General features: G+C 38.3%; 1 long non-coding RNA gene across 2 annotated transcripts; it reads left to right on the top strand.

Annotated features, from left to right (window-relative positions):
- The first annotated feature begins 618 nt into the window (after positions 1-618).
- LOC110341274 lies at positions 619-14,660 on the top strand. 2 transcript variants are annotated; one of them, XR_002383153.1, is made up of 5 exons: positions 619-899; positions 1,240-1,463; positions 12,668-12,770; positions 13,966-14,064; positions 14,415-14,660. It is a non-coding gene; the product is annotated as an uncharacterized LOC110341274 (long non-coding RNA). The 2 variants fall into 2 exon arrangements; XR_002383154.1 differs by lacking the exon at positions 13,966-14,064 and having other exon boundaries at positions 621-899.
- The last annotated feature ends 1,036 nt before the right edge of the window (positions 14,661-15,696 follow it).

A 15,696-nucleotide genomic window follows, 5' to 3' on the forward strand; every position in this document is an offset into this window, starting at 1 on the left:
TGAGGGCTGTACATCCTTATTTGATTCTCTGAGGCCCAGTGTTCCATTGAGCAGCCCTCTGGCCATGTTTCTGCAGGTTATACCTAGGTCTTTCTATGTGAATGTGCTTTCAAAACTGATAAACAGTTGACTGGGCAGGCTTTGTGGAATGAGAAGGAGTGACCTAGCTAGCAACTTGGGCACGCAGATGGCCTTTCAGCCATCTTCAGTCCAACAGGTGCCCATAGGAGGCTTCCTGTATACTGTTTGCTTTACTCGGAGAAACTATTCAGCGAAAAAAAATGTATGTGCCTCTGCTTCCTAAGGACTCTCTGTGCTTTCCAAGGGCAGTGCTCACAGAGCACAAGGTCAGGAAATAAAAGGACAGCTCTGGGCTTCACTTGTCCCTCCTTTCTCTGAAATTCAACCCTCTGGACTGCCAAGATCTAGCTTCTTTTATACTTTGTACCACTTTGCTGATTTTCCTCCGTGTATTGGCCTGACTTCATGGTCACCAGGTGTCCTCCATTCTCCCATCAACAGACACTTAATGAGCAGATGGTGTAAATGGCCTGGCAGTAATGTGAGGCCTGGACGGGTGGGAGGAGGAGGGGAAAGGAAGCCATGGCAGGGGAAAGACAGCTTGGGTTACCGCTTGTGCCACATAAAATCAGGAACAAGTAACTTTTGCTATAAAATTAGACCACCTTCTCTAAAAGAAGGAAATGGATACAAGGAAGCAGGATCATCATGTTCTGAGTGTTCAGGAAAAACCTGATCCCCGATAAAACTGACAGCAGGGTTCCGGAGATTTGAAGATCCTCTTGCTCAGGACAGCTGAAGCCCTGCTGTGCAAAATGTCTTTACCTTGATTTGTGTATTCATTCTGTGGCATATTCCAGGCCACCTCTTCTACAAGGGTAAGCCTCTTAGATCACATGGGGAGTGCTGTCACTGGAGGGAATCACTGAGAACCTTAAACCTAGATCTGTTTGGAGTGCCATGTTGACAGGAGTCATTTTGGTCTTCAGACTGGGCACATTGATGCTTTCCAATTCTGTATTATTAGGTATGTAAGAACATGATGGGGAAAACCTGTGCCATGGTGCACACGTGGAAGGCAGGGAGCAACTCTCAGAGTCAGCTCTCTCCTTCCACTTTTGCATGAGTTCCAGGGATAGACTTGCTTAGCAAATCCCTTTCCTTGTTCCCTGCCAAGTTCTCTTCTGGGCTCTTCAAACATGCATTCTAATTCTGTAGGTCAGGGTGAAAGGCCATGGTTTGAAGAAACATGGAAGTGATCCCAGTGTTGTTTATCCATGGAGCACACTGATCCAAGAGGAAATGGGGAGCTCTGTCATAGCAAAGCTGAGTAACTGAAGCCCCAGATGTGTCCCCAACGTCACAAATGCTATAGTGAAGGAGTCAGGATTTTAGTACCAGACTCAAACTCCTTATAAGGTGACATATGGCTTTAGCCACAGGTAAGTCAACATTTTTATTCTTCAACCTCTTCCTTGCCATAAAATGCAATTAGTAATAACTATATCTACCATCTGTCATCAGGGTGAGTGAAATAAAATTGTTTAGGCTATTCAAAAAAAAGATCATCTTCACCAATTACCCTGTGTTGTCTGTCTCCAAACTCTGAAAACCGTGATTATCTTCCAATTGCCATATGCTCAGATGTTCAATTTATCTGAAAATTTTCATTGAAACACAACTCATTTTTTAAAAAAATGTGAAATTAGAGGTGACAGACAAATCTATTTTTATAAATCTTAGCATGTCTATTTTGAACCTCTGAATTTTAAAAGAAGGTTTGAGGGCAGCTGTTGAACTTGATGGAAATGTTAAATGATTCTGCTCTATTTACTGCTATTTATAAAACACAGCCTCGTGTTTCCCTGTTAATAATATGCAGCATGATGTGGGACAACAGTGAGACCATATTAGCCCTACAAGTCACATGTGTTCATTTAGTGGTTGTTGAACACATAGCAAGCAGACAATTGTAATTCCAGATTACCTAGAAACAACAATCCCAGTTAAATTTACTTAACAGTGATTTAAATAAAACTGTCCTATTTAGATTTGAGTTTTTAAAGAGATGAAATCGATTATTTTATTGCTGACTTGTCTAATATATTTTAATACCCTGCTGTTAAAAGTATTATCTGGTGGCTAGGCATTGTAGTAAAAATTTAGTCCCAGCACTTGGGAGACAAGTGGATCTCAGTGAGTTTGAGGCAAGCCAAGTGTACATGCCAAGTTATAGCCCACCCATTGCTATATAATGAGATCCTGTTCTCAAATAGTTGTCATCATTATCATATTTTGTACTTAAAAATCTTATTAGAAAATTTAAGCTTACTTAAAACAGTTCTCGTAAGCATATAGGAGACTTTTCTATTAAATCAATCCCCACATCTGTAGATTCCCCCTAAAAGTGTTCTATCTGCATGAACAGTACTTAGCATCCTATGTTCCTTGGTCTTTAACCAAAGCAAAACTCCTAGATTATTGGCTACTGAAAAAGTATACAACTTCATAAGATAGGAATAAAAATTCGTCTAACAGTCTCAAGTCGTACACATCAGCACATGAAATTTCCATTGGAATTTTACAAGAAAAATCACACATTGGTTATTAAGTGAGTTGTAGCATGCACTTATGAGGGCCTTCCAGAGCTGTCTGATGTTTTAACAGAACCGACAATGTAACGTTCTTCCTCTGAAGATAACTGACCCTAACTTTTGGATAATTTTTCTTTCTTTACTTTCCTTCTTTTTATTTTTTTAAGATTTATTTATTTATTATGCATACAATTTTCTGTCTGTATGCATGCCTTCAGGCCAGAAGAGGATACCAAATCTCATTACAGATGGTTGTGAGCCACCATGTGGTTGCTGGGAATTGAACTCAGGACCCCTGGAAGAGCAGTCGGTGCTCTTAACCTCTGAGCCATCTCTCCAGCCCTCTTTTTATTTTTTTAATGCTTAGTGAAAGTCTTACCTGGCAGTATAGATCTGTTTTATCTTAGCTATGTACTATCTCACATATGTTATATGTTACATATGATATCTATATAATCTGGACCATTGAGGAGGCTGAGACCAGATGATTGCAAGTTTAATCAAGGCCACCTTAGGCAACTTAGTGAAATCATGTTTCAAATAAAATAATAATAATAATTTGAAAGTACATAAGAGGATGTAACTTAGATAGAGTACTTACCAAGCATGTATGAGGTTCTATGTGTACTCCCAGTACTAAAAAGCAAAACAACAAAAACAAGCTAGTTGATTTACTCAAAATATATCTCTTGTTTATTCCATTATTTTGTCAATTTGTAATGCTTTTCCAATAGAAATATACTACACCCCCCCGCTTACCTAACCCAGATTTTCTTAACCAACTTTTTAAGCAACCACACACAAAAAGACATAAATGGTGTCTTTACTGAATATGATTGGATTTCCTCTGGCCTGCCATGTTAAGTGTGGAAAGAGACCTTGAAAATTTCATTTGGGGTATATCCCTACTAGTCTGTAACATGGACTATAATGGTAATTAAAATATTACAAGTTTACATTACTATTCTCCAGTTTAAAGCAGGATTATTTATGCCAATTATAGTTAATGTTATGCCCAAAGCTCTACTGCCCTAATCATCCTGCACCTTGAAATTGATATTTGTAATGCTAACTTGCTAGCATTCTTAATTACACCGCACAGACTCTTCATCTCTTCTTTCAGTATTTTTCCTTATGCCCTCTCTTTCCATTCTTATCTTCCTAAACTGAAGTAAAAGGAGGTCAATTAATTCAAATTATCATCTCTCCTGGATGATCTTAGCCTCAAAGCTAAGGTGGGACTAGGAGTCCATTCGAAATCACCATCATCCGTCCTGAATACCTTATGTACTGGGATTGGGGTTGGAGGCAGAGATTTTAAAACATTTGTGGCTTTAGCATCTATCTGAACATACGTAATTGAAGTTACTCTTGGGGAGAGACACAGAATAAAAACTTAGCTTCCTTCTTTTCTATCCATTATCAAATTCTGCTCAATACTCTTTGTTGTATTTGTATATATTAACAGACTCCAGCCTTGTCTCCTATTTTTTTTGTCTCCACTATGAACGTACAGTTAGCATGCATTTGGGTAAGACTAGACTGCTCTCCCTCAACGACTTGCTACCTCTTCCTCTCACAAGTTAGTCGTGTGCCTCCCATATAGTAAGGGATCAAATAATGCGTTTAATTATGACCACTCCACAACACAGCCTGTAATGCTTGAGTTAGATTTTACATACGCAGTGCTATTTGGATTGTGTATGACTATATCATTTGGATAGAAAACCATGTTTCTTAGCTAAATGTGTTTTGCATCCATATCGCACTGTAAGACATTTATAAATGTCTGAAGACACTGTTTGGTTTTCACAATTGTTAAGTTGGTATTTGCATCCAGTTACTAAAGGTTGGCATGCTGCTAAGATTCCTGAAAACAATCCTTTCACATACACACAGAATAAAGAATAATTATCTAACGGCAATGCTAGGGACAATGTTGAGAAACTTTGTCACACAAAGCATTGCATTCAAGGGACCCTACCTTGCATGTCCTAATCTCTATTTCTATCAGCCTCCTCTAGGCCCAGAATCACTGGCTAAAGTTCAGCTGGCATCCTCCCCATCTCTTCTAATCAGCTCAGAATCAGAGTATGATTGTGACAAAAGCCCAAGACATGTATTTCTGCCCATCCTCCTGCATCTGTAAAGGTAACATGATGCCTTAAAAGGGGGTACTTTAAGATGAGTGTGCTGACACATACCTGCAATCCTGGCATTTTAGGACTCAGACAAGAAGATAAAAAGCCCAACCCAAACAGGGGAGCATAGAGAGATATCATGAAGAAGGTCTAAAGTGAGCTAGCACCCCCCAAATCCACCCCCATTGCTGATACTTAAGTTCCTGTGAAAATCTAAATCTCTGAGCCATGAATTCCATACACAGGGATGATATCCCAAGACGTCAGTGTTGCTGTGAGGTAAATAAGATCGCCAAGTTCTAGTATCACAGTACATGTATGGAATATGGCAGCCAAGTTTTAAGGTATAGTTTTAAAAACTTGCAATTTTGGACACTTTTCTTGAGCCAGTGAAAGAAATTCTGAAAGCAAACCTGGGAATTGCATTGAACACGTGCAAATACTATAGCCACAGGACTCTATTTCATCCTGACATTGCAAGTAGATACCTGAGTTCACACTACAGCAATGTTTGGACTCTGTAATAGTGCATAGACTTACCTAAGTCACTCCAGTTGGTTTGATTTTGTTCAAAGTACTCACTGCCCTTTCTTAAAGGAGGGTTATTAAACTGCCTCATTATTGCCTTGGCTCTTCAAGCAGAGAATGCATTCCAGAGATGTTCTTGAGAGACAATGTCCCTTTTAGTTATGTCTATAATGAAATCAATACAGAGTCCAAGCCAGCCTATTAAAACATGCATTATGAGAAACAAAAACCTTGACTCTTATGAGCATCTGAGGCTCAAGGAATATTTTTTAGTATAGCAACTCATTTGGCTAAGATACCCAAGACCTGCCACCAATTGCTTAGTGACTTATAGTCTAGGATATTTGATACTGAGTAAGAAACAGCTCACTGGGAGTCAAGAAGCTAAATGCTAAAAGGACTGAGTGCAAAGTCACAAACTAGGACGGATTTTAAGTTCCATGAGTGACAACAAGAAGAATGTTTTGATACTTAAAACTTGATTATTAAATCCAAAATCATCAGCCTGGCATACAGTCTTGCTCATCATATATTGATCAGGTATTTATCTCTTTTTTCCTTTTTCTTTAAGCTTAGTCTAACTGTTAGCCCCCGTTAGTCTAAAGGGAACAAAGTCATGGGAAATAATTCAAATAACTGCATAACCAAAACCAATATAATTATATCACAGCTCATGTGTGTAATGTATCTACTTTCAAACACCTCTAGGAACATAACTCTCTAAATAACCTGACTATTAGATTTTCCTACAAACTCCAACTATTTCTTGAAGATTTGCAATTGGTTAACAGCTTGCAAGCAATCCTTTGTTGCCTCTGAGAAAATACCAACATTCTATATTTTCCCTTCACTAAAGTCCACACTATGCTAAAAAAATAAATAAAGTTAAGTTTTGTAGATGCCCTTTTCCCTACTCTCTTACAGGGGAAAAATCATTTTCCACTCTGCCAACTGATTATGCAGCCACGTTGTTTGAAAGCTTGCATAATTTACATTAGCATGCTTAAGATCTCAGGTGACTATGCCTTTGAGGCCAGCATGCTAACCCCAGTGGGCCGATTTGATATTCTTCCCAATATCTGACCCTTTTTTCCTCGTTAATTACAGGCAGACTTCCCTGGTCTGGCCCTGGATCTGCACCTGTTTCCCATCTTTGAGCAGCTGCTAATTAGGTTGAAAATGGTAGGGCTGGGCAGTGCAGGGCAGTCATGCCTCATCAGTCTATTGATCAGACTGGCATATCACATGTGCAGTAACTGCTGTCTGCACAACCCCATTACAAAATAAAAGCCATTCTGATTACGTGTTTGAATCCAAGAGTACCGCCAGCTCTACATCGTATATGGGAAAAGAAAACAGTTTCCAAAATAAAATATTTGTCTGTAAAACCAAGTATGAGCCCAAAAATTTCATGATTTTCATCTGAAATTTTTAAAATTCTGAGTAGAAAAATGGTCTACTTTTAGGAAAACACCTACTCACAGGCATATGGAAATAACCAAAGATTGATTACATGGGTATGAAGTATTTAATTACAGAATCCTCAAGAAAGAAAAGCTATTCAGAATTCCCACTTGACTCTGTACATGACAGTCATACTGTTCTACAGCCCTTCTGACCACACTCTAACTTACAGTATGGGTTGCACATCTATAGTTTTTTTCTCTGAATTGAAATATTGTCTCCTAGAAGCAGAAGGGAAACTTCACTAGGCTCAGGACGTTCATAAAACTTTCAAGGCTCAAAAATTAAAAACTCAGGAAGTTACAAGACCCCTGGAGGCCATTGCCAGGGGTACGACAAGTAACAAAACATTTCTTGGGGAGAGGAAACTCTTCAGTGGAACTGCCTAGCTTTGGGCAGGGAACTCCAGAAATGCAGCTCTTACAAGTCATCACCCATTCTGGAGTGGGATTGCAGTATCTCCCTTTGAGTCATTCAGGTCACTGTAAATTCAATAAACAATTTCTTTACCACTTGGTGCACTCTCCCATCTCCCCAGGAATTCACTCAGTCATAGTGAACACTGGGCTATCAGAAAGGACATTAGAACTATCTGTAAGTAGTACTGCAAAGTAAATGTATATCTTCAAATTGACACAGTTATGAATGACATTACTGGTAGTGGTTGAGTATCATATAAAAATGTGCAACCTTTATTACACGCCAAAAATAATATCTCGGCATAAAGGTCACTGTGTAAAAATCTGTTTCTCAAACTCTATGCTCTCATATTAATAATAATAGTATTTCCAATTTTAGTATATTGAAATTTCATATCCTGAAACTTCTCTGAATGAAGATCTAGGGGAGAATTGACTCAATTTATTTGAAATTCATTTAAATGTTATTGACCGCTTTAAATATCATGATATATCCATAAATTTTTCAGAATCTAACTGCAGCTTCTGTATTCAGTGGTTTCTGTACAGCTGTAGATGTCTTAGTCCATTTTGTGTTGCCCTAACAGAATACCTGAGATGGCATTCTAAACAGGCCCACATCTGGTGATGACCTTCTGGCTGTTTCATTCCACTGTGACTGCTGGAAGGGCAAGAGAGTATGTGTAACAATTACTGCAGATGAAGAAGTACTCATTCTTCTTTCAGGAAACCATTATCCTAATAACAAGCCACCTCCAATAATAATGGCCTGAATCCATTCATGAATGTAAAGTTCTCATGACCTAATCACCCAGGGGTTTTGTTTACTGCTTTGTTGTTGTAATTGTTGCTAGGATTTTCCTATTTTGGCTAATCTGGTCTCATACTCATGTATTCTGGTAATACCTTTCCTTACCCTCTTGAGTTACTAAGGATCCTGGCACACATAACCACAGTGAAGTTTGTAAGCATTGCTTAAATGTACCGTCTCTCAATATTGTTTCACCCAAGATTACATCTCCAACAAATAAACTTTAGAGGATATACTCAAGCCATATCAGCTTATCAACTTAATATGTCTACTGGTATAGGTGAACCAAAGATTTTATATACTAAGATACAAACATAACTAGGTAGAAAATTCTTAATTTGGTTCAGACATTATAACTAGGCTTCTATTATTTTAATTACATGAATAAGGTAATCATATAATTTTCACTTAATAATCTCAAGGTGCAGACTGAAAAACATATAGCAGGCTGGAAATATAGTTTTCTGTTAGAGTGCATGCCCAACAGTCCTAAGACTATGAACTTAACCTCAGGACTGAAAAAACGAACAATAAGTAAATACATACTATGAAGAACTTAGGTTTCAAGAGTAAGAACTACTATTTTAGACATGGGCATAATTTTTTTTTAAATTTTATTTTCCAGTTTAAATTTAGATAAGAATCAAGGTTGCTTCACAAGTCAGTTCCAGGTCCCTCTCCCATTCCCTCCCTTCCTCCCGTGCCCTCCCCCCCGTTATCCCCTCATTTCTCCAGGGAGGGTGAGGCCCTCCATGGGGGTGTCCATAGTCTGTCATTTCATATAGGGCAGGGCCTAGACCCTTTCCCAAGAGTTCAGGGTGAGAGTGCACCTCACATTGTTCTATGGGAGTCCAAAGTCCGTGTGTATACTTGGGATGGGTACTGATCTGCTGCCCAAGGCTCAATAGATTCCCTAGGCCTCTTCACTGACACCCAGATTCAGGGGGTCTTGATCAGTCTCATGCTGGCTTCCCAGGCTAATGCCTGGGATTCAAGAGTTAACCTTTGTCTGGTCAGCTGTTTCTGGGGGTTAAACCAGCCCAGTCTTAATCCCTTTGATCATCAGTCCTCCCTCTCTGTTACTGGCTTTCTTGAGTTCAGCTCCGTACTTAACCAAGGGAGTCTGCCTCTTCTTCGATCAGCCACTAAATAAAGTTTGTTTTCCAGACTCTCTGGCCATAGGATTGTAGGCTGGCACTCCCCAGATCTATGTCTAAAATCCATATATGAGAGAGTACATGCCATGTTTCTCTTTTTGTGACTGGGTTACCTCACTCAGGATGGTTTCTTCTAGTGTCATCCATTTGCCTGCGAATCTCATGATTCCATTATTTTTTTCTGCTGAATAGTACTCCATTGTGTAGATGTACCACATTTTCTCTATCCACTCTTCAGGTGAGGGACATCTAGGTTGCTTCCACGTTCTGGCAATTACAAATAAAGCTGCTATGAACATAGTGGAACAGACATCTTTGTTATATGAATGGGCATCTTTTGGATATATGCCTAAGAGTGGAGTTGCTGGGTCTTGTGGTAGGTTTATTCCCATTTTTCTGAGGAATCTCCACACTGATTTCCAAAGTGGCTGAACCAGTTGGCACTCCCACCAGCAATGGAGGAGTGTCCCCCTTTCACCACATCCTCTCCAGCATAAATTGTCATTGGTGTTTTTGATTTTAGCCATTCTGACAGGGGTGAGATGGTATCTGAGAGTTGTTTTGATTTGCATTTCCCGGATGGCTAAGGATGTTGAGCACTTTCTCAAGTGCCTCTCAGCCATTTTAGACTCCTCTATTGAAAACTCTCTATTTAGTTCTGCAGCCCACTTTTTAATAGGGTCATGGGCATAATTTTTATTTGTGTATTCTTGACATTGACTTATTTACCGTTGCTATCTGACATGGCTATACAGCCAATGACGTAGGTCTCAAAGCTCTATTTGTTTCTTATGTTGTCCTCCAACAGTTTTCATGTTGTCCATCAGAGCTGCTGTACTATATGGGTAATACTACAGAGAATCCTCTGGTAACTCAGAATGAGGCATGGTTCCCATCCGACTAGGCTAACTTGTGCTCATGTTACAGAAACACAGTCAAAGCTAAGTGGAGGGAAAATACAGCTAATACACCATAAACATAAACTACTCTTGACTAACTCCAACTCTGCATCTAAAATTCTATATGGTTGGTTTGCACTTTGTTCTTTCAAACAAAAATAGAAGTTATATAAATTCATTATCTTTTGTCCTGTGATTTGTGCATTAGTTGAGGAAGTTATTAAATGAGGAAGCTGAGGCATACCTCACTTTCTAGATCAGATTATAAAATTTCAAGGTTCTTGTGTTGGATTATACAATCAAAGACACATGGTGGCTCAGGACCTTAAGGAAATTGAATCTTACTGAATTTTATTGAATTTTCTATGAAATTATTTATCTTAATTAGTGTACAAAAGTTACTAATTGAATTGAATAATTCCCTTTTCATATTAATAATCTAAATGATCTGATTATTACAGACATGATATATCTATGTAAGTAGTTTTCAAGCTATTAAAGAGAAAACTATGATCATTGCCCCATGACATAATTAAGTACCAAGAGAAGATTAGTTTGTAGCTAGTTTTGGTTGATGTTAATAAAATTCCAATTATATGGTCACTGTTGTAAAGGAAGCCATCTCTGCCAGTTACAACATTTCAATTGTACATCCTTGAATAGAAGATATTTTATGCCTCCCCAATATTATGGCTGAGGAGGGGTGGGGTCCAAAAAGAAATTTTTTCCTAGGCAAACTGTAGGTGTACTGACTGGAAAGGCCAGCCACAATTTTTAATTACTCATGTTAGACTATAAACTTCAGGGCAATTCTGTATTTTTTCTGGTTTTTAAGAAATATCCTAAAACACAAAACAAATTCATAATAGAAGTCATTGGTGTGGTGGGTGCATAATATTCTCCTTTGATTAAGAAGCAGAGAGTGTGTTCTTGAGGTAGAAATTGCTGTGGATTTTAGAAACTAAGAGTCTAATTAGCCCAAAGAAACCTAAGTCAGGGGTACTATCCTGTAACTGGTTGAGGACCAGAAAATAAGTCTATAACCCAAGTAATTCCCCCTACACTGAACCTGACACTGAGAAATCATTCATGGAAATCATGGCAAGGGGCCTAAAACCTAGGGAGTTGCCACTAATAGTCTATGCAGTCTCTCCTGGAGTCCAGGGACTGAACTAGAGTTTCTAAAGAATTGAATCTGTGGTCAGATCATGAGGCAACATCCTTACAAAGAAATGTCTCAGTCATCTGAAGCCACTCATGAGTTTACTCTTTACAGGAACAAGAAATGAAGACAAAAAAAAAGTGAAGGAAGAAATTGGTGTCTATATTGAAAGTGCCCAAAGTTGCTTTAACTTGTCTGAAGGACCTAGAGATGGCCTAAAGTCCTGTTGACCTGGGTAGCCATGATGGTCAACTTTCCCATAAGCCTTGGGTGTTCTTGAAGAAACCATCCATTTCTTCAAGACAGTTTCTCCCTTCCTCCCTCCCTCCCTCCCTCCCTCCCTCCCTCCCTTCCTCCCTCTCTCTTTCTCTCTCTCTCTCTCTGTCTCTCTCTCTCATCCCTCTATCTCTCTCATGCACTTTCATCAGGCTGTTTTAAAGACTGTGCATCTTACAGTCCTATCAATGATCAAAGACATGTCTTCCAAAGGGAAGAAGAAGGTGCAAGCAGGAACGCACTGCCAATACTTCCTTCTGGATCAGTATCAAGTGACTGCTCATCATTTCCTATTCATACACTGAAGCAGTCTAGATATTTAACTTGTAGAATTGACCTTTGTGTTCACAAAAATTGGGATTCCAGATAATTCATTAACTAATTCTAGCACCATTTTCTTTTAGGAGTAAACAATACTAAAGAGAATGAAGTGAGTTTAGTTTGTTGGGTAACAGAACACTGCAATGGAAAGTGGAGGAAGAGCAAAAGAAAACAAAGAAGAAAGAGAGTGTGTCTCAGGAACTGTGATCCTTTTGATATAAAGAGTATCCCCTTTGATGTGTATCTTATAGTAGAAAGCAACTTAAACATGAAATGTACTTTTGAATATAAATTTTTGGAGGACTATCATGTCTATGTCTAATGTTGAAAAGTGTTCTGTAATAATGAGTACAGCCATAACAAAATTGATAGAGTATATACAATAAGACCTCAAAATATTGATACTGCATGAAATATGAGTTTGATAATGAATTGCACATCAACCTAACAGCAAAAACTGTGCAGAACACTGTAAAGACAGGATGGATTTTTTCCCTATTGCAACAGTTGTTTTGGCTCCATCTGAGGAAAAGTACCCAGTGTTTAATTTAATCCTATATTTATATCCATGTATATTCATGTACTCTGGCTTGCAAATGTGAGATGAATACAAATGCATCATGTTTGCTAAAAAAGAAAACAAGTAAAATATGCTCACAAATGAACAAGAATTCATAACAGGACTTTCTATTGAATATCAAGTGATCACATACCCTGATTAGTCTGGGAGTCTTGGCTTATGCTTAATATCCACTGTTAGCACTGTTAGTATAGCTAGAACTTCTTTAACTACTGAAAGTGTTGCAGTTATAACGAGACAAATACACTTCTGTAAATTCTAATGTTTAATCCATGTTTTTCATCAACTAACAAGAGAAACATATATACAGAAGGATGTCACCCATCAGAAGCCTGCTCTAATACTTTCTTCCTGGGAGAGATTACACATCACTTCTATTCATATCTCATTGGTAAAAGTAAGTAATATGATCACAGCTAATTTTATTGTATTGTGGGGAAATACACACAATTCATATTGCAATTTTGTATATCAAAGGAAGGAAAAAGCATAGCTCTATTACAATGAGATTAATCTTAATCCTTCTATTTCATTAGCTGTGTGTTGTTTTTAACGATGTTTATGAATATATGAATGGTTTTGTGAGTGGGCTTTATGCCTTAGTGTGCATGAGAGCACAACCTTGAGTGTTGGTCCTCAACTTCATTCTTGTTCAAGAGGACAAGACATGCTGGGCAGTGGTGGTGCATGCCTTTAATCCCAGCATTTGGGAGACAGAGGCAGGCAGATCTCTGTGAGTTTGAGACCAGCCTGCTCTACAAGAGCTAGCTCCAGGACAGGCTCCAAAGCTACAGAGAAACCCTGTCTCAAAAAAAAGAGGGTAAGATAGCCCACAACTCACTAACAAGAAACATAATTGGTGAAGAAAAGTAGACAAGTAGACATGACAGTATTGAAAGGCAAAAAAAACGCAAAATGTATAGTCTAAAAGTTCATACTTTAAATGAATGAAATCCATTGCTAGGTCCTACGTATTAAAGATTTAAAGCAGTGTTTTATTAGACTCATATGTTAAGGCTTAACCTCTATGCTTGAGTAGTTGTTAGGACTTTAATGGATAGAAATTCTACAATATTAATGGCAAGAAGGCTGATAGAGTGGCATGCTTTTGCCCACCCAGTCTGTGTTCTCCTCACATTTAAAATTTGGAACTGACAAAGTAGCAGTGAATTCCAGAATTTTGTTGATGCATCAAAACTATTTGGTAAAATATTCAGTCTTAAGCAACTATCTATATCTCTGTCTAAAATTTCACATGACACTGAGTTTTGTTTTCTTAACCATCTGGTAATGAGGATCAGCTTGCCCTAAGAACAACTTATGAAGGACAAAAATAAAAGATATATATATATATATATATATATATATCTGAGTTCACATTATCCTTCAGTAACAATCAGTGTGCATTTACAAACACAAGGAAAGCCCATGCCAAGTATAAGTCAGCAAAAAACGTGATGCATTTTCCTTATGCCAGCAGTAACTAGAGATTAGACTATAAATGTAAACTTTCTATAGTAGAGAGCACCAATGAGGACAGAGTTCAGCTAACATATTGTCCTGGAGTTGGTTTCTGTTGTTTTATTTCATAGGTTGAAAGCACTATTTCCGGTACTGAGTGATAGTTGGAGCACTCTGAGTCATTTGTGATTGATGCCTCAGGAATCCTTGCCAATATTCCCAATGACTTAGTGAGTTCATTGTTTTCTAATTTTGTTTCAAGTGTCTCATTCTAGAGTAATAATAAGTATATTACATTGGTGTTCTTTAAAGGTACCATGTAATTCTAAAAGTTTCTCCTATACATTTAGGGTATTTTTAACAGGAAAAAAAGAAAAGGACAAGACCATGCAATTCTAAAGTCATTTGGCAAACTGATTCTGTCAAGAAAGCTTAGTTTCATTTTGCTTGCCGCAACAGCTTTTTATTTCATGAATCCACTCTTCTTGTTCTTGGAATACATTTGGGAGGCCTGTCAAGGCCTATCCACTCTCTAAATAGCTTTGCAGATTAAATTTTTAACTCTCTTCTCTTCATGCAGATGTGTATTTCTGACAAAGAATTGCCCTGAGATGTCAGCTTCCATTTTTCTCAGCAGAGAGAAGCATATCTGTGGAAGTTAGGATGCTCTTCTCATCTCAACCTCACTAGGAAACTCAAGCACTCTCCTCTACACTCCTCCCAGCACCATGTGTCCACCCCTGCCATTTACTCCTGTCAGCTTTCCTAATTGTGTTTAACGATGTTTATGGGTGCAGGATACACATATATGATGGACTATATCCTCTCAGACTGTAAAACAAAATAAATTATTCTTCATTTATATTGATTGATCATGTAATAAATTGATTGGTCAAGTGGTATCCTCACTGATTGTTGACAGTGGTACCTGAGACCCAGACACTCACTCTCCCCCTGCCCACCTCTGCAACAGGTCTAGGAGGACATAATTCTATAACATGACATCACTATAACACTGACTGGATGCAGTATGAGCAGACACAAGTAGGGCAGTCTGAACTCAGATGATACAGCAAGAAGGTAAGAATTTGAATGAAGGTAAATATGTAATGGAGTAAAACTCTAACAGCTGACCATATGCAAGCAGAAAACCCTAGAATGTGGCCTGAAATTTTGACTACTAGAACAGAAACCAACTAAAATAAACAAGAATTCATTGTAAAGAGACTGAATTGTTGGCAGGATCCAAGCAAAGGACAAAGACAACTCTAAAATTCTCAATTCTAAAACTCAGACACTCTATGGGTGAGGAATTTAGTCTCCCTAAATCACTACCAGATGGCTTTTCTGACTTTATGATCTTTTGTGTGTATCTATGCTCAAAATTAAAGTTCCAGTAACAATAGAACATAGTGCCAATCTTGAGTTACATACAGCTCTTTGTGTGGAGGTAGGAGCTATTGACTATTTTTGTGACTAAAAATATGTTTCTTAAAATTGAAGACAGCCTCTCTTTTATAGTGTAGTGACTTTGTGCCAATAATGATGATGATTTTGGTGGTGGTAGTGATGGTGGTTTGGTGGTGGTGATGATAGTGATGGTGGTGGTGATAGTAGTGGTGGTGGTATTGATGATGATGGTGGTGATGGTGGCTGTGGTGGTGGTGGTGGTGGTGGTGGTAGTGGTGGTGGTGGTGGTAGTGGTGGTGCAGAAAAAGAAGCAAAAGATTAATCAGAATCAGAAACAGAATTAGAAGAAGAGGAAGAGCAGAAGAACAAGAGGAAAGAAGAAAATTTCCTCTTTATTTTATCAGGAAAATAAATCAAAGAAAGCAAGAGCAGATGGTATCCATGTGTCACTT

The sequence above is a fragment of the Mesocricetus auratus genome, unplaced genomic scaffold (assembly GCF_017639785.1).
Source record: "Mesocricetus auratus isolate SY011 unplaced genomic scaffold, BCM_Maur_2.0 Super-Scaffold_100021, whole genome shotgun sequence".
NCBI lineage: Eukaryota > Metazoa > Chordata > Mammalia > Rodentia > Cricetidae > Mesocricetus > Mesocricetus auratus.